We start from the raw sequence: 19,303 nt of genomic DNA, 5'->3' as shown, positions 1-19,303 counted from the left end.
AAACGATTTGAAGGGTTACTACCAACTGTAACAGTTCAACACCCAAAAGAACAAAAGTACCATCCTGAAAATTAAACTAATGATTAAAAAATGCTTATTAATTCTACATTTACAGTAAAAAGAAATGCCACTCTGATTTTAAAGGTTAATCATTATTTTCTCACTAATGATCTTGTTCTCGTGAAATACATTAGAGAGACCTAAAACAATTTTCCAGGGTATATTGATTAAAGTACCACTGGAGGAGACTTCGTATTAATGGTGATTGTGCTTTCATACACCAAGGGTGGCAAAATACAAATTCATCCTACCCTCAATTCAATTCTTTTGGAATTCTGTCATCTATGAAAAAAAGCAGAATTAATCAACGAACAGCATTAACAGAGGTGCGTTATTCTCCGAGATCTATCCAGCTGGAACTTAGCAATTGAGATAAAACAGTGGATCTGTCACTTCCTTCTCGGGCAGTAAAAGGCCAACAGAATTAATCACATGTAACAGGGAATTTTTTTTAAAGTTTAACATGAATATTTTAATTTGCCAAACTCATTCCTTTAGTAACTGTAACAAAGTATGAGGGGCTACATCAACCACACTAGTACATCACAAATTCTGTGACCCTGGAATGGTTTGCACGTACTCTCACCTTCAAGTCAGGAGGTTTTAGGTTTGAGTCTCACTCCTGAAACTTGAGCACAAAATTGAGGCCAATACCCCCGTGCAGTACCAGATGGTGCACAGTGCTGCATTGGTAGAGGTGCTATCTTTCAGATAAGACAATAAACCAAGCCCTTATCTGAGCTCTCAAATGGATATAATGGATCTCATTTTGAAGAAGACCAGGGGAGTTCTCCCCTAAGTCCTGGCCAATATTTATCCCTCAAATAACATCAATAAAGCAGATGACCTGGTCGTTCATAGTCACTGGTTCAAAATTCTGGAACTCCTACCTAACAGCGCCATCAGAGCACCTTCACTACTGTTACAACCACGTGAGGAGGGGTGAAATGACTTCCCTATTTTCCCACTCCAGGTTTGACCATAGCAGGGTTTTTTGTGAATTTAGAGAGGATAGGCTTTGCCAGTTCTGTAGAAGTCTCACTTTACACTTTCAGGTTGTAAAGAATTAGTCAGACAGGTTCTCTTAGGTTAAACAAAGAACAAGGTAAGTTTATTGAAACTATTTATTGAACTTAAAAAAAACAGGCAAATCGCAACTACCATTCATGCACAATTGTCTGAGCCCACACACACACACCAGTACTGATGGCGGAGTAAGAGGAGAGGCTTATAGGATTTTTACGGTTCATGAGAATATAAAACAGAAGTGTATGCGGTTTGCTGTTCCTTGGCGGGCCTCAACGTGGTGATTCCACGTTGCGGCCATTTTGTTCAGTTATCTTCCTGGGTGTAGTTGTATGGAGTAGATTTCCATGTTCTATTCACAAAAGATCTCGGTTTGCAGGAGATTTCTCTTCTCAGCATGGTTACTTTGCAAAACCGGACACAGCAGCTCTAGGAGAGAGAAGCAGAGAGGGCACACAGCTTCAAAATCAGCCTGTGTTCAGTACAACATAGGGCAGAATTTTTGGGTTGGTGAGCGGGGGTGGGGCCTGCTTGCTGACACATAAAATGATGTGTGGTGACGTTGGGCGGGCATCTGGATGTCGCCGCACGTCAGTTAGATTTCCAGTTCGGCAGGCGCGCAGTCGAGTTGGCTGTGTGCCCACCGAACTGTCAAAGGCCTATTAAGGCCTGTTAAGAACTAATTAAAATAGCTAAATGGGCTGCCCATCCAACCTTGGCGGGCAGGCGAAGAGCCCAGGCGGCCTTCGCATTTTTCATGAAGCTTTTATGAATTAAATAAAGTTTATCATTAATGTTCCTTGACATGTCCCAGATCATGTGACACTGTCACATGAGGGGACATGTCTTAAAGTATTTTCTTTCCTTTATTTAGCTTTTAAAAACTTTAACTAAACTCCCTGAGGCAGGGGGGTGCCTCAGGGAGATTTCTGCGCTCTTTTGCATACGGACTCAAAACGTTAACTCTGTTTTTCACTCCACAGATGCTGTTAGACCTGCTGAGTTTTTCCAGCATTTTCTGTTATTGTCTTTTGTTTTCTCTTTCCTCCTTGGCAAGTGGGCCTTAAAGTACCTTACTGGCTGTAATTCCAGATAAGTTCTATTCGGTCATGTCTGCTGCAGTTATTGTTTCAGATCTGATAATTGCATTTCAATGCCTCATCTCAGAAACATTTGAAAAGTCTCAGGATGGTCTGAAGCCAACAGTGGATGAGGTCTTCCACACACACCAGAGGGCTAAGTGTCTGCTTTTCATCACACTTGGTGAAATGCAAAATTATGGGTATTGTTGCAGTCTGAGTAGTTTTGTCATCGTTTCTAGAGGGTTCCAGCCAGAAAAAGAAAAATTAGAAATTCTATCTTTAAAAAGCACATCCTCGTAACACTCCAAAGATAGCAGTGGTTTAAGAAGGCAGCTCACCATCACTTTCTCAATGGGATATAGGGATGAGCAATACATGCACTGATGCCACCTCCTGAGATTTAGCAAATATCACATTAATGTTGATATGACCTTCCTAAGCACAAATTGGCTACCTTAGTTCATGCACTGCAAAATGGACCGCACTTAAAAGTAATTAATTGGTTTGAAAGCATATTTGGACTTCCAGAAGTCATGGAAGGCACTATACAAATCCAAGCCTTTCTTTCTGTTTTTAAAATGCTTCTATTGTCAATGTATTGCTTGGTGCACTGTGACATCAAGCAACAAGCAGGCTGGCGATTCACCATTCACTTTTAATAAATGAACATTGGAAGACCTGAATAGGTTTTACGCTGAACTGGCCAACACTTACCAGAGCACCATTTCCTACACTCTTTATAAGTACATGTACAATGATCTGCACCAATCACATAGAGATAAGCTTCTGCCAAATGTGTCTTGCACACATGTTACATATTACGTATGTGGACCACTTTCCGTATCCTCCAAACTGATCAGGTACTGTATATTGATGTCTGTTGTATTTTCAATCTCCCTTATGCAGTATTACGCTGTTAGAATAAAATGCAAACTTACAATAAACTTTGGAAAATCTGTAACGTTTGGTAAATGAATAAACTGCTCATCAGGCATCTTAATATATTTTTTGAATTAATTATTATTTACCAAAGGTATATGTTCTGCAAGATAGTTTGCATGGTTGGTAACCCCTGTTTCAACTATTTAGTATAAAGTGTCAGGTGGGAAGTTGAATTCTTCCCACCAGCTGGGATCAGGGTGGGGTTGGGGGAAGGGCTTTAACATGGAAAATTCAACCTTACTGCTGCATTCCAGCTGGAATCCTCCTGGCCACCATTTTGACCACATGCTGTGGTTTAGTGCTGAAGGGCCCATCAGCAGGAAGTGGAAGCCTCATCAATCGGAGTTCCATTAAGTCCAAGAATTCACATGGATTCTAATTTGGATCTGAGTGGGAGTTGACATTGTGTCCCTGCCGAGTGAAGGTAGGTCATCCTCTAGAGACCTCCCCCCCTACAACTTGCCCGCTTACCAGTGAGCTTACTTTTTGGAGTTTTCAGGCACTGGAACCGTTGTCCTCATGGAACAGGATGAGTGAAAAACGAACTCGCAGTTGGAGATTTCAGGTCCGAGGTATTTCCATTCAAGGCCTCACCTGCAGGCTATCAACCAGATGCTATTTCTCCCCTTGTATCAGGTGAGCAACCAGCTGGTGGCCCACAACTGAGGCCTAGGATTTAAAATACCCCTGGCCTAAATTATCAGCCTGCATTTTACATTCACTCCACCTCACTCACCAAAACCTACCAGGAGTTAAAATTAGCACCATTTATTTTTAAAGTTAATGGAACCATCCCTCGGGAACATTAAAACTTCTGTTGTGTTTCCTAAAATTAGTTTGTAATGACCCAAAAAAAGGCATTTGATAATGTTTTGGTCTGATTGTTCAACTATTTCAATTTAATATTTCAACACTTCAATAACCTGCCTAAACATTCAGGGTAAGCACCTGATATCGAGTGCCAAGAAATCAAGCTTAAACTCAAAAGGTTTCTCACAAAGCATGTGAGGGCTAATGTTCTTTGCCAGTTCCCTAACTGCTGATTCTATCCCTCCCCCTGGCAACAGTTTGAGACTAAACAAGTCTGGTTGTAACCCCTAGACTTGACTGCTCAACGCATTCCGGACTGGTCCCCCACATTCTGTCCTTCACAAGCCTGAGGTCATCCAAAACTCTGCTGCCTGTGTCTTAACTCATAGTAAGTCCTGTTCCCTTATCACTCCTGTGTTGGCTGATCTAAATTGGTTCCTGGTCAAGCAATGTCTTGATTTTAAAACTCTCATCATTGCTTTCAAATGCTTCCAAGGCCTTGCCATTCCCTATCTCTGTAATCTCCTCCAGCTCCACAACTCTGAGATACCTGTGCTCCTTTAATTCTGGCCTCTTGTACATTCCCAATCACAATTGCTCCACCATTGGTGGCTGTACCTTCAGTTGCTTGCGTCCCAAGCTCTGGAATTTTCTTCCTCCACCTCTTTGCCTCTTCACCTCACTTTTCTCCTTTAAGACACTTTATTAAATCTACCTCTTTAATTAAGCTTTTGATCATCTGACATATATGTCCTATGTGGCTTGTTGTCATACTTTGTTTTATGCTGCTCCTGTGAAGCACCTTGGGATGTTTCATTACATTAAAGGTGCTATATAAAAATATATAAAAAAAAAAATGTTGTCAAGGAATGGTGAGAACAAATAATTTTGATGTTTCAAGCCTGCATACAGGTTGCTGTTTTAAAACAGCGATATCATTTTCGAGATGAAAATGAAGCTATCCATGCAGAGTTTATCCATGTGTATGGCAGAATAAATAGAATAGGTTCGTGTTAACCTTTTCAAGAATGTACATGAGTTGAAATAAAATGCCTCTAGGATGCCATTAACCTATACTTACCCACTATGTGTTCTGCCTATGCCTTTCAATCATATTTGTGCTTTTCAGAGTTGAAGGTTTATTTTGAAAGAAAAAGTATTCTTGCTTGTCTGTTCATGTTAAAATAGCATATGATTAGCGAAGAAAAATGCTGCATGGTAGTTAAACTATATTTAACTACCAAGCAGTCTATTTAAACCAAGAACACTTTTGAAAATTTTTGCTGTAAAGGGAAGAGAAAGCTTTGTGCACTGTGGAAAGAAAATGCAGACAGAAGCAGTCCATGTGCGTATGCAACAAGACCTGGATAACGTACAGGCTTGGGCTGAAAAGTGGCAAGTAACATTTGCACCACATCAGTGCCAGGCAATGACCATCCCCAACAAGAGCCAATCTAACCATCTCACCTTCGTCCCCCTCTATCAACATCCTGGGGGGTTACCATTGACCTGAAGTTGAATAGAACCACGTAAACACTGTGGTCACAAGAGCAGGTCAGAGGCTGTAAATTCTGCAGCGAGTAACTCACTTTCTGACTCCCCAAAGCCTATCCACCATTTGCAAGGCACAAATCAGGAGTATGATGGCATACTCCCCACTTTCCTAGATGAGTGCAGCTCCAACAAAATTCAAGAAGCACAACATCATCCAAGGAAAAGTAGCCCACTTGATGGGCACCCCATCCACAAACTTAAACATTTACTCCCTCCACCACTGGCACACAGTGACAGCAGTGTGTACCATCTACAAACTTCACTGCAAAAGCTCACCAAGGCTCCGTTAACAGCACATTCCAAACCTGTGAACTCCACCGCCTAGAAAGACAAGGGCAGCCGACGCATGTAAGTACCACCATCTGTAAGTTTCCCTCCAAGCCACACACCATCCTGATTTGGAAGTATATCACTGTTCCTTCACTGTCGTTGGGTCAAAATCCTGGAACTCCCTCCCTGATAGTACCGTGGATGTACCTATACCATGTGGACTGCAGCAGTTCAAGAAGGCAGCTCACCACCACCTTCTCAAGGGCAATTAGGGATGGGCAATAAATGCTGGCCTAATCAGAGATGCTCACACCCCATGAAAGAATAAAAAAAGATGGACTGCAGCAGTTCAAGAAGATGGCTCACCACTACCTTTTCAAAGGCAATCAGGATTGGACAATAAATCCTGGCCTTACCAGTGGGCACTCACATTCCATGAAAGAATAGGAAAAAAGAAAATTAGTCTGAAGAGTGAAAGTGTACAAAATATTTTATTAAGCATGTGAGGAGATTGGAACAGGGGTGTGCCAGGCACATATGACTAAAGGAACATGTTTTCACTGTAATAGTGCCCAAATTCAAACACCAACATCATATTTGATGCATCCCCGTTCAGGAATTGTTTTCCACTTTTAAGGCAGTGGTGCTACAACACTGAAAATACCAGTCTCTAAGGACTAAAAGTCATCAATTTGGCATTGTCATTCAAGAGTGAGGGGAAATATATTGATCCAGAGATTATTGCAGCATGGAATGCTTTGTCACTGGAATTGGTTGAGGCAAAGGCAACTGCTTCTCATAAAGTTGGGATCTGGAGCAGATAGAGATTACAGGGTTATGAGCAGAGACCACGCTAGTAGAATTAGTTTTGGTTTGCTCTGAGGAGCTAGTGGGCTGAAGGGCCTCACTTGTATGCTCTAACCTGCTATGATTCTACTCAAGCCATTGAGCCTTGTGCTGTAGATCCAAAAGGTTGTTTCACTCTTTGAAATTAACCTCCTTTTCCCTACTTCTGTTCAATTGATTAATATATTTAATATTTAAGTGGCATAGCCATACAGGTGCGGCAACAATAGAATCATTGGTGGAAATTTAGACATTGGGTGTTATCACAAAAGCATGCCATTCAGCCCATTAGCTCCTCAGAGCAAACCAAAACTAATTCTGCCAAATAATGATTTTTAATGAATGGTTGGAAAACTGAACAACTTTTTAAATCAGAGACTTTTAAAAACACAGATTAAAAGTGTGACTTGTTCTTGCAACAAATATGGCTTCCCAATTTACATCACCGAACCCTCCACTTTCAAATCCACTGAGATCGACACGCCATGGATGGAATTGTCCCAGGTTTGCAGTAATTGTGGTAGTGGGTGTGACAAGGCATGTTTTACCCGCTGGGCGCAATGGCAGGATTTTGCTCGAATTGCCCCTTTCCCAGTGCGCCCCGCCTCAGTAATAATGCATTAACGGGAAACATGCCAGCTCGCTGGCAGGCAGGTTTGGATTTTCCAGCCATGCCATGACCTCAGCACTTCCTCACACTGGGTGCCATATTTAAAGAACACCAGAGCTCAGCCTACTTCACGTCTACAGACCAGGAGTGCTGCAGGAAACATAAGGCCCTGAAAGCAAAGGCTACGGCAGCCCCCAAATTTAGTGATGCCTCTTTGGGGTGTTTGCTGGATGCAGTGGAAGGTCGCCATGATGTCCTCTACCCCTGCTCTGGCTGCAGGAAGTCCACCAGAGTCACCAATCTGACTCCAGTGCTGGTGGCAGTGGCGGTCAGAGCCACGGGAGCACATGGGCGGTCAGCCATCCAGTGCAGGAACAGGATGAATGCTCTCATCCGTTCTGCCAGGGTAAATCAACCACCTCGTCCTTCTCAACTCACACACTCCCGAACCCATCACACATTCACAGGTTCTCACTCCTCAAGGGACAACATCACTAACTCTCACACACACCCTCGCATCTCCTTCAGGCTCGTATCCTCTGGAGCTCACATCCTCAACCCATCCATGGCTGCGCTCACCACGCAACCATTCCATGCAGTGCCATGCATCCTGCTCACACTCTCTCCATCTGTTTTCATGCAGGAGAAGCCTACTCACAACATCAGGGAGAGGTCCCAGACCAGGGGTAGAGTGGCCCACATTAGGCCCCTCTCTCACTTTGAGGAGCATGCCATTATGCTGACTACTGAGGACGTGAACTGTGCCTGCAATGATAGTGAGGTCAGCGGCGAACACACATGTGAGGATCTTGCACCACGTCATCCCTCTCTCAATGCAAATGTGAGTGCTATCTTTTGACTCTGCTGCCATGCACTAATTATTTCTACTTTGGTTCACAGGGAGCTCTGCCAGGTGACCGACACTGCCAGCCAGCCAGTCCCTCAGCCCCATCCATGTCCTCACCTCCAGCCAAGAGGACACCACCTCTATTCAGGAACTGGAAATAAGCAACCTGGAAGACCGGTCACAGCACTTACCCACACCCTCCATCAGTGCAGAGACACACACCTCAGTGGGACGTAGATCTAGAACAGGCTCAGGTTCACAATCTGGTGGTCGCTGCACGGACATGTGTCCACAGCAGGAGGAGGCAGGTTCAGCCAAGCTCCCCGGCACTTGGAGGGCTGCTGGGGAGGAGGCATCTGTGAGGTCCGAGTCAGATGACAAGCCTCTGGATTCAGCCTTCCAACTTATCGCGGAGAGTCAGCAGAAGGTGCGGAAACATCACCTAGAGCTGTTGGGAGCCCTCAACTGAAGCGCACTCGGGTCGGAGGAGTGTGTCTGCCTGTTCTCGGATGAAGTAGTGCCCACATGCGCACATATGGAGGTCTCCGTGGGAACGATGGGAGACACCATGAAGGCTCTGATCCAGCATGAATGTGGAGATGCACTCCATGAAGGCAGCCATGGGTGAGTTCCTGCAGTTGCAACGCGAGGGCGAAACTCGATGCCCCTCCAGATGCTCCTTCCCCTGAAGGAGTCAGGCTGGGATCCTCGGGCACCCGAAGGGAGGTGGTGTGGCAGCTGATACCCCTGGGCCATCCACTCAGGAATCTCAGAGGCTATCTGCTCAAAGCCTTTGCCCCGTGACCCCCTCAACCTTGTCCTCTGTCACTGCAGAGGGAGCAGCTGGCCCACAGGAGGGCAGCCAAAGCAAGCTGGGACCCTCAAGGCCTTGGTTCCCCATAGGATGTATGCTGAAGTTATCAGAGGCAACAGGGTTAACCATTGCACAGGCTGTATCCACCCCTGCTGTGGATGTCAGGGCAGCACCTAGAAGAAGTGGTAGGCCTAGAAAAGTTAAGAAATTCTGATCATAAGTGATTGCAGGGGTGAACACATTTTGTCACTTCATAATCTGAAAATATATTCACTTTCACTGAATAAAGTGCAATGATGTCTTTCAGCTTCATTGACAAACTTTGTGAATCCTCCCCCACATCCCCCCCACCACTAGCAGTTCAGCTGCATACAGCCAGACCACGAGTGGCTCTGGAGCGAGAAGTGTATGTGGCAAGGCCTTTCAGAGCCTTGTGCATGCATGAAGGGCCTTTCGGAACCTCGAGCCTCCCACCCACGTGGAGCATTCATCCATCACACTCATCTCACTGTCCCGAACATTTTCAATGCTGCCTGCTGGCGTTCCCTTTCAGTTGTCCATCTGAGCTGACCTGCATCTCCGTCCACCCACTGATCTCACTCCCATGCAGCACCTGTGCCCGTCCAACAAGAGGATCCGCTCACTTTCAATTTCTGTGAAATGGTAGTTGTCAAGTTTATTGTTAGCTCCCACATCCTCTCCCTCCCCCAGTCACGCATGTCCTTTCTCCCATCACTCTGGACCCCCCTGGCAGCACCTTCCACCTCCCCATTGTCACCCACCAACCTGAACCCTTGTCATTCCAGGATGTCCGGGTGAACATGGACACTCCCTACCTTCTGGAAAATCCCACCCCATCCACATTGACCTCCCCATCCTCCTCATTCCCGCTCACAGAGTCTGTGTCTGCCTCTGAGCTCTCAGCAACCACCCTTGCTGTACCTTCTACATTACCAACACACCCTCATCCTCCCACCCTACCAGCTCCTTCTGCCCACTCTCGTACCATTCCCTCCTACCATGCCCACCCTCAGTTTGCTCCCCCCAGGAGGCAGTCATTGACTCTGCAGACCCCTCCCTTGTATGTTCCCTTACTCCCTCCTCCACTCTTACTACCCCCTCCACCCTTGCTCCCTCCAACTCCCGGACCCTTTTCCCCCCTCCGAACTTCCTCCTATCCCTGGACACCTTCCCCTCTCTGAACTCCCCCCTTGCCCCAGACATCATCCACTCCGAACTCATTCCCTTAGACTTTCCTCCCTGTTAACCTACCTGCCTACTTGTAGCATTCTTCACCATTGCACCCTCCTCACCCTGTACTCCCTGCTCTCCTGGACACCCTCCTTCTCCCTCCCAACCTCACCCACCTCTAACACCTTTGATCCCCCCCCCAAAGCATCAATGGAGACCTCCCACCTTCCATGAGCTGCTTCATGGTGGAGCCACGTTCATGAGGATCCACCCAGCATGCGATGCAAGTGTTACCCCCCCGGGGTCCAGTAGCTGTCGGTCTCCTCAGATGCCTGTGATCTGAGGGTAAGTCCTGACTTCTGCACATCTCCCTTGTCCAAACGTATCCTGGGCTGGCATGATTTCCAGCTGGCCTAACGGTAAACCAGTCGTGGTGGTGGTCGATTCCAGATGGGCCTTACCTTGCTTCTCGTTATAGGATGCAAATTGTGCTCACGCTGGCCTCCAGCAGGATTTGCATTCCACCATGGCGGACACCATCAGATGATCCTGCTGTGATTTCATGCTGGAGTGAAACCAATTTCTGCCCCGCATGCTGAATTCTCTCGATACTTCCTCCACCTCCGCATGATGTCTGCCGCCAATGGGACTGGACAATTCTGCCCTATGTCTGCAAAGATTCATCAAGGACAATTGCTTCAGGAGAATACGAATGAACCAGCTATCCTATCCCTTTAAGCGAAACATCAACGCAATCACCTGGGATATTCAACAGGGGTTCCCAGACATTACCTCATGGGAATGTGCTAAACCCAATCACTTAAACATTGGAACACTGGCTGAGAGAGAGGATTCCCAGACATGAACTGATTAACTTACAAGGGGAAATACACCAATCATGATCATATTTGAATTACTGGATGACGGTAATGTGATTGGCCCACTCTCTGTGAGTTTAAACTTCTGCTTTCTCTGCAGTAAGAGACACAGCTGAGATGCTGACAAGAGAAGACCCAAGTGGGGTCTCTCCTTCCTCCCTCACTCTCCAACCCACCTTGCAAGCTTCGAACCCTGTTTGCTGAGCATGACCGTTCAGGGACACCCCTGCTACAGGCAGAGACTTCTTAAAACAAGCCAACTCAGCACTGCCATCTCCAGGAGAACAGCTAAATCAGCTGTCTACATCTTTAACTCAGAAAGATCGGGACCACCAAAGGAAAGTTACAAGCCTACTGAATTCTGCCTGAGGCCGACTGAGTCACCAAATTACAGACTGTATGTGGCTTTTATTTTTCTGGACTCTAAGTTGATAAAGCTATCCTTCCTCACTCCGTAATCTATTGGGGGGTGTGTGTGAACTTGGTGTGTGTGTGTGTGTGTGTGTGTGTGTGTGTGTGTGTGTGTGTGTGTGTGTGTGTGTGTGTGTGTGTGTGTGTGTGTGTGTGTGTGTGTGTGTGTGTGTGTGTGTGTGTGTGTGTATGTGTGTGTATGTATGTGTGTGTGAGAGAGAGTTGGACTGCATTTTATTATTTTACTTACATCGGTTTAAGTATAATAAAGTGAATCTTTTTCTTTATTAAACTGAAGAAAACCGGTCTAATTAGTCATTTTTATGATCGCACTGTAAGCAGTTAAACACTCACTGAATCGGCAAGTATATCCTTTTCAAAAAAACCTGTTGTGGTCAAATGAGGAGAGGGAAAAGAGGGGAACCACTTGGCCCTTTCTCACCTGATAATAGCAGGTGTAGAGAAAAAGGTTCTTTGCTAACTTTGCGATGATTAAAACTGAACTTTAAACTGTCCATTGTATGCTTAAAGGTGTGCTTCCCATTGGTTGCAGAGCTTGACCAGGATTTTATGGCCCCTTCCTCCCGGCAGAATATTATGGTCCCGCTGAACTGAATGGAGATTTAAATTGCTCACTGCATCTGCCAGGAGAGACATGCCATTCCAGGGCCATAAAATCCTGGCTCTTGTGTAAAGCCAAGGTCACTTATACTTCCTCCTACAGGAGGTCTCACATCACTTGCCCAAGTTAAGTTTCAGCTTCAAAGCCAAATGCATATACTATTTTCTGCAAAGCTAAATTGAAAATGCTATTCTTTCAGAAAGTAACATTTGAGGATGCAGTCTATGAGTTATTTAAGACATAATGTGTGGTGACTTATGGAGCTAAGAAAGCGACTAGCAAACAGGACATCAAAGGTAGTAATCTCTGAATTACTGGGAGTAAATATAAATATAAAAATAGGAGGATAGAGAAAACGAATGTGTGGCTGGAGAGATGGTGCAGGAGGGAAGGCTTTAGACTGTTGGGGCATTGAGACTGGATCTTGGGGAATTGGGACTCATACAAGCCAGAAGGGTTGAATCTGAACAGAGCCAGGACCTATGTCTTCTTGGAATGGTTTGCTAGTGCTTTGAGGGAAAGTTTAAAGTATCTTGGCAGGGGGGTGGGAAGCAGAATGTAGCTTTAAGAAGGATAAACCAAGTGCACAAAGGATTGGGTGAAGCAGATAGGACTAGAGTAAGAAATAATAATGTTTTAGGTGGGGCCAGACCACGGGGGTAATGCAATAAAGTCTAAATTTAGGTTTTACAGTGCATGCAAGTGAATGCAGGGGGTGGGGTAAATAACATTAGTAATCTATAGCCACGTGGGAATATGATATTGGAGACTTAGCTCAAAAAAGGGTAGGACTGGGTACCAAATATTCCTGGATGCAAGGTGTTCAGGAAAGATAGGGAAGGAAAGAAAGGAGGAGGCTGTGGCTGTATTGATTGAGGAGAGCATTACAGTCTTTGAGCAAAAGGATGTCCTAGAGGTGTCAAGAACAGAATCATCTGGTTAGAGCTAAGAAACCATAGAGATACCACTGTACTACTGGGTGTGTTCTACAGGGCACCAATTAGTGGGAAAGATATGAAGGAGCAAATCTTTAGGGAAATAACAAATAGCTGCAGAAACAGAGAGACCAGGGGGAATAAAGTGCACAAATCACTGAAAGTGGCAGGGCAGGTGAGAAAGTGGTGTAAAAGGTGTATGGGATTCTGAGTTTATAAATAGAGGCTTAGAATACAAAAGCAAGGAAGGGATGCTGAACCTTTATAAAACACTTCTTCAACCTGTGCTGGAGTACTGCGTTCAATTCTGGGCATTGCACTTTTGGAAGGATGTGACGACATTGGAGAGGGTACAGGAAAGATTTATAATAATGATTCCAGAGATGAGGGACTTCAGTTGTGTGGGTAGCTTGGAGAAGCTGGGGTTATTCTCCTTCAAGAAAAGAAGCTTGAGAGAAGATTTAATAAAGGTGTTCAAAATGATGAGGGGTCTAGACAAAGTAGATGGAGGGAAACTTTTCACATTGACACGAAAATTGACAACTGGAGGCAAAAGAACCAATGACGTCATGAAACTCATAGATGTTTACAGCACAGAAGGAGGCCATTTGGCCCATCATGTCTGCACTGGTCAACAAAGATCTGTCTGAACTAATCCCATTTTCCAGCACCTGGCCCATAGCCCCGGAGGCTATGGCAACGCAAGTGAATATCTAAATACTTCTTAAATGTTAAGAGGGTTTCTGACTCAACCACCCTTTCAGGCAGTGAGTTCCAGGCTCCCACCACCCTCTGGGTGAAAAAAATTTTCCTCAATTCCCCTCTTAGCCTTCTACCTCTTAGCTTAAATCAATGGCCCCTGGTTTATTGACTCCTCTTCTAATGGAAAAAGTGCCTTCCTATCCACTTAATCTATGCCCCTCATAATCTTATACACCTCTATTAGGTCCCCTCTCAACCTTCGCTGCTCCAAGGAAAATGACCCCAGCCTAACCAAACTTTCATCATAGCTCAGACCCTCCCACTCAGGCAGCATCCTGGTAATCCTCCTCTGCATCCTCCCCAGTGCAATCACATCCTTCCTATAATGTGGCGGCCTGAACTGCACAGAGGCCTAACCAGCATTTTATATAGCTCCAGCATAACCTCCCTGCTCTTGTATTCTATGCCACGGCTAATAAAGGCAAGTATCCCATAAGCCTTCTTAACCACCTAATCCACCTGCCCTGATACCTTCAGTGATCTGTGGATATGCACAACAAAGTCCCTCTGATCTTCAGTACTTTCCAGGGTCCTACCATTCATAGTGTAGTCCTTTGCCTTGTTAGCGCTCCCCAAGTGCATTATCTCACACTTTTCCAGGTTGAATTTCATTTGCCACTGCTCTGCCCACCTGACCAGCCCATTGATATCCTCCTGCAGTTTACGGCTAACCCCCTCATCATTTACCACCCTACCAATTTTCATGCCATCCGTGAACTTCTTGATCACACCCCCTACATTTAAGTCCAAATCATTTATATACACCACACACATCAAGGGTCCCAGCACCAAGCCCTGCAGAATCCCACTGGAAACAGACTTCCAGTCACAGGAATATCCCTCTTCCATCACTCTCTGCTTCCTACCTCTCAGCCAATTTTGGATCCATTTTGCCTTTGGAAATACTTTTTTATGCTGTAAGTGGTTAAGATCTAGAATGCACAGCCTGGGAGTGTGGTGGAAGCAAGTATAATCAGGACTTTCGAAAAGGAGTTGAATAACCACCAGAAGCGATAGAATCTGCAGAGCTAATGGGAAGTAGGTCTTGCAAGAGGCAGCACGAACACAACAGACCAAATAGTCTTTTTCTGTCCTATAAATGGAAGATGGAATCTCCAGTAGGAACAGCACAAAAATAGAAATTTCATGTCTTATTTCTTATTAACCAAAGGCTTCAGCTTCTTTTAACCACGCTATTTTGAATTCCTAACAAAATTGAATTTCTAACAGGTCGATTTTCTTAACTATGAATTACTTGTAATTTTAATGCTTCATCGTTGCTAACCTCACATTTCCCTTAATCTGTGCGAGTAGGATTGTTTGGGACTTTTCCGTAATCCAATATTTATGCCACTCTAGATTTAGTCACCTGGAAGGTCATTTCTGGTATAGAGCATCTCCTGCTCATTCCCATTGGGATGGAGTGTTGTGCTGCAGTCACTTGCTCTATCCCAGCAGTTTAGCTGAGAGATAGCAAAGTTTAACTTTTGAACAGAACAGGAATTGGAGACCTTATGGTCGTGGCAGCTGAAAGCATATCTATCATTGATGGGAATGTTCGAAATCAGAAATTGACAAAGGGCCAGAATTGGAGGAACACAGAGATTTTGAAGGGTAACAGAGTTGAACGAGGTTATGGAAAAAGAAGGGTTTTGGACACTAGGATGAGAATTTTACCTTCGAGGCATTTAAAAAAAATTAATTCATGGGATGTGGTCTTCGCTGGCTGGGCTAGCATTTAATGCCCATCCCTAGTTGCCCTTGCGAAGGTGGTGGTGAGCTGCCTTCTTGAACCGCTGCAGTCCATGTGATGTAGGTACAACCACAGTGCTGTTAGGAAGGGAGTTCCAGGATTTTGACCCAGCGACAGTGAAGGAACGGTGATGTATTTCGAAGTCAGGATGGTGGGTGACTTGGAGGGGAATTTCCAGATGTTCCCATCTGTCCGCTGTCCTTGTCCTTCTAGGTGGTAGTGGCTGTGGGAGTGGTTGGACTGGGAGCCACTGTAGGTCAGTGAGGACAGGGTGATGGGTGAATGGGATTTGGGATTTGAGCTAGGGGTCTGTTGGAATTGGAATGTCAGCAACAAATGACCTGTTGACTTCAATTGTGAGAAAAATAATTAAATACATGTATGAAGAAAGATTGGTCAGAATGTTGCCTGGCCAAATTTACAAGCACACAACCCCATTTGCAAACATTTATCTCCTTGGCTTAATCATGGCATTGAATTTACATTGGGTCAAAGAAGTGAAGTGATAAGAGGCTGCAAGAAAGCTTTTTTCTACTTGTCCCCTTCAGTGCAACAATCCCCAATTGATTATATAGTGCAGCCATTTCCAGCAGACTACAGAATTAAGCATAATACAAAAATAAAATACTGCAGATGCTGGGAATCTGAAATAAAAAGAGAAAATTCTGGATGTACTCAGCTAGCCTGACAGCAGCTGTAGAGAGAGACTTAATGTTTCAGGTTGATGAGCTTTCATCAAAAAGAACCTTTCAACATTTTCACACTGCTGTTTATGGGAGCTTGCAGTACATAAATTGTCTGCTGTTTTTCCTACATTACAAAAGTACCTCGTTGGTTGTAAAGTTTTTTGGGATGTCCCATGGTCATGAGAGGTGCTTTATAAATGCAAGTTTTCTTATTAATCTGTGAATTTGATGAAACTTGCTTTTGCCGGACCAGAACCCATCCTCTAAAATACATTGACAAATATAACTTGTATTTGTATAGCAGATTTCGCATTCTCAGTGCATTCCAAAATGTTTCACAGTTATTTAAATAGTTTTATTTTGAAGGATACTCACTGTTGTAATCTAGGCAACAATGGCCGGCAATTTGTGCATAGCAAGAATCCACAGACAGCAATGGGATGAACGGCCAGATAATTTGTTTAAAGTACAAATAGAAAATGCTGGAAATACTCAGCAGGTAAGGCAACATCTGTGAAGAGAGAAAGAAAGTTAACAGGCAGAATTTTACTTTCGCACAGCGGGTGGATATCCCACCCGATCCAATGCAAAATCGGGCAGGGTGACATTGGTTCAGGTTCCCAATATCATTTTGCTTGACTGGAATATTATGGAAAGTGATCAGGGTAAAAATGCGGAAGCCGGCCTGCCTTCTAATATAGGCCAATTAAGAGCTAGTTGCCAACTCACTGCAATTGTTCACTGCCCATACAATTTAATGATGGTCAGGAGGAAATCATGGCAGGGTTGTCCAAAGAGCACAAGGGTGGGATAAAAGGCTTTATCAAGGAGCACAGTGAGGAGTTGGAGGCTGCAGCTGAGACTGCATGAAAGGTGAGAAAAATTGTCTTCTGAACGCTCATGGCAAACACCTAATGTTGAGCCAGTGAAGGATTCAACTGTAAGGGAGCCATTTGGAAGAGGGGCTTCAGCCAAGGGGGTACTGCATTGAAGTTTTAGCCTAGGTTTTGTGGTCAAGTCCCTGGAGTGAATATCCATGATATTCAGCTCCACTATCTCTTCACATTGCCTAGGAAGAAAAGCTTTCCAAAGGAAATAAAGCTAGTTATGAATGGCATATGTGACTGTGTAACATAGATAATAGTATTAAACATTGATCAGTAACAGTAGCAGTCTATTCAGCGTCTGTCCTAAACTAGATCATCTGAAACTAAATTAAATGTGATTCAGGATGCTGTCATTTCCCAAGCTAAATGACTTCAATTGGTCATTAGCCAATTCTGTTTTGATCACAGTTGTGCTAATTTTCAAAGCCGATAAAAATATTACATAAAACAAGATACAAGAAATGACAAAATGTCCCTCAGGACCAAGTCCTTTTATATCAGTGCTAATACTCTAACCTTGCACTAATGAAGTGCTCATTTCTGTCAGTTATGTCCTTGACCTTTTGCACTCTATGTGGCTCATTCTTTTTATCATATTTAAAGGTGCACTTGTTGCATTACAAACAGCACCCCACTGGACATTTCCTGAGTGGTCCCAACTTTCAGTCATTGTAATACAGAGATATTCCATATTCATATTTCCCCGGGCTTATTAAGAATCTCAAAACAAGGTGAACTGAAGGTCCATGGGAATTTTTGTAACTTGTTAAACATATCTGGTAATACAATGAATTTCTATGGTGATCAATACAATTGAAAAGGGGAATCAATGCGTGTACATTGCACTGCCGTGATGAATACTGGATTGAAAGAGAAGGTAGGAAAGGCTGCCTTGGAAACATTGGGCTGGTTCAGGTCTTTACAGATTATTTTTTTGAAAAGCTTTTTTTGTGTACAGCATTTACACATCAAACTATTGTAGCTACACAGAGTCCTAACATGCAAAGAAGAAATGAGAAAAGGGACCATGAAAAATGAAACATGAACTGCACAAGCATGGGGAAAAAAATCTTTGTTGTTTCCTAACAGAGTGCCAAAGGCTGGTAATGGATTGGAAATAATGGATGATAAAATACGAATGATCTGTTGCCAACTTGCATGAATCATGGGATATCGTCAAAAGGCATGGGCAAATGTATCTTTCTCACTCTGTCAGCTGCTAGTTCTACAAAATGACAACATTATCAGGCTTATTTTATTCATCCTGTTATAAAAAATATATCTTGTGTACAATTCTCAACTGCTGAAAGATTCATTAGGTTCATTATGGAACAGTGTGTGCCTGCCAAAGCACATTCCATTGGGGTAGTTCAGGAATTTGCAAGGAATTCTGTGCCAAGCAAATTTATTTAAGGTCGCACGGTAACGATACAGTGTGCGGACAGTTTGACGGAGCTTAATTGGAACAGTGCTAAAAGGCACCCCTCAATCACAAAATGCATTAGTTGCACAGTGCTGAATTTCACAATCATTCATTTAGGTCTAGATGTGGGGAGGGTCTATTGTCAACTGGTCATTGGCTGTATTAGTGTATGCTCTGATGTCAGGTAATATTTGAACTCCATAGAAAATGAAAAGTTTTTCCCACAAACAGTTTGCGCCTCATTGTGCCTCAGTTGATTCATGTTAATCGATGTTAATTTCAATAGATGGAAGGGAACCCAAATTTCTAGCAACATGCCAAAATTATAACTGATTGTTGGAAGCGAATAATATGAAAGGCAGGAACCATTCAAGAAACAATGGGAAACAAAGATTATGTGCATTGCATTTTTTTAACTCACTGTTAACCAACTACAACTGTCTGTAATATATTGGTCAGGTGACTATTTCATGGGGAATATATGCACATGTAATGGAAGAGTACCTGCACTGGGGAAACAAAAACAGGAAGATTGGTGGAAGGAGAGATGATCAGGCATTGTAAATTTCCAGTGACTCATTTATCTGAACTGATTTCGAAAGAAAGAGAAAGAGAAATTGCATTTATATAGCACCTTTCATGGCCTCAGGATGTCCCAATTGCTCCACAGCCAATGAAGTATTTTTGAACTGTAGTCATGGTTGCAAAATAGGAAGCACTGCAGTTATTTGTGCACGGCAAGGTCCCACAAACAGAAATGTGATAATGACCAGATAACCTGCTTTAATGATGTTGTTTGAGGGATAAGTATTGGCCATGACACCGAGGAGAAGTAACTTCCTTGGTCTTCAAATTAGTGGCACGGGGCCTTATTTGTCAACCTGAGCATAATGC

Source organism: Carcharodon carcharias, chromosome 10 (assembly GCF_017639515.1).
Source record: "Carcharodon carcharias isolate sCarCar2 chromosome 10, sCarCar2.pri, whole genome shotgun sequence".
NCBI classification, from domain to species: domain Eukaryota; kingdom Metazoa; phylum Chordata; class Chondrichthyes; order Lamniformes; family Lamnidae; genus Carcharodon; species Carcharodon carcharias.
The sequence above is the reverse complement of the archived record's forward strand: the minus strand, read 5'-3'. Positions refer to the sequence as shown.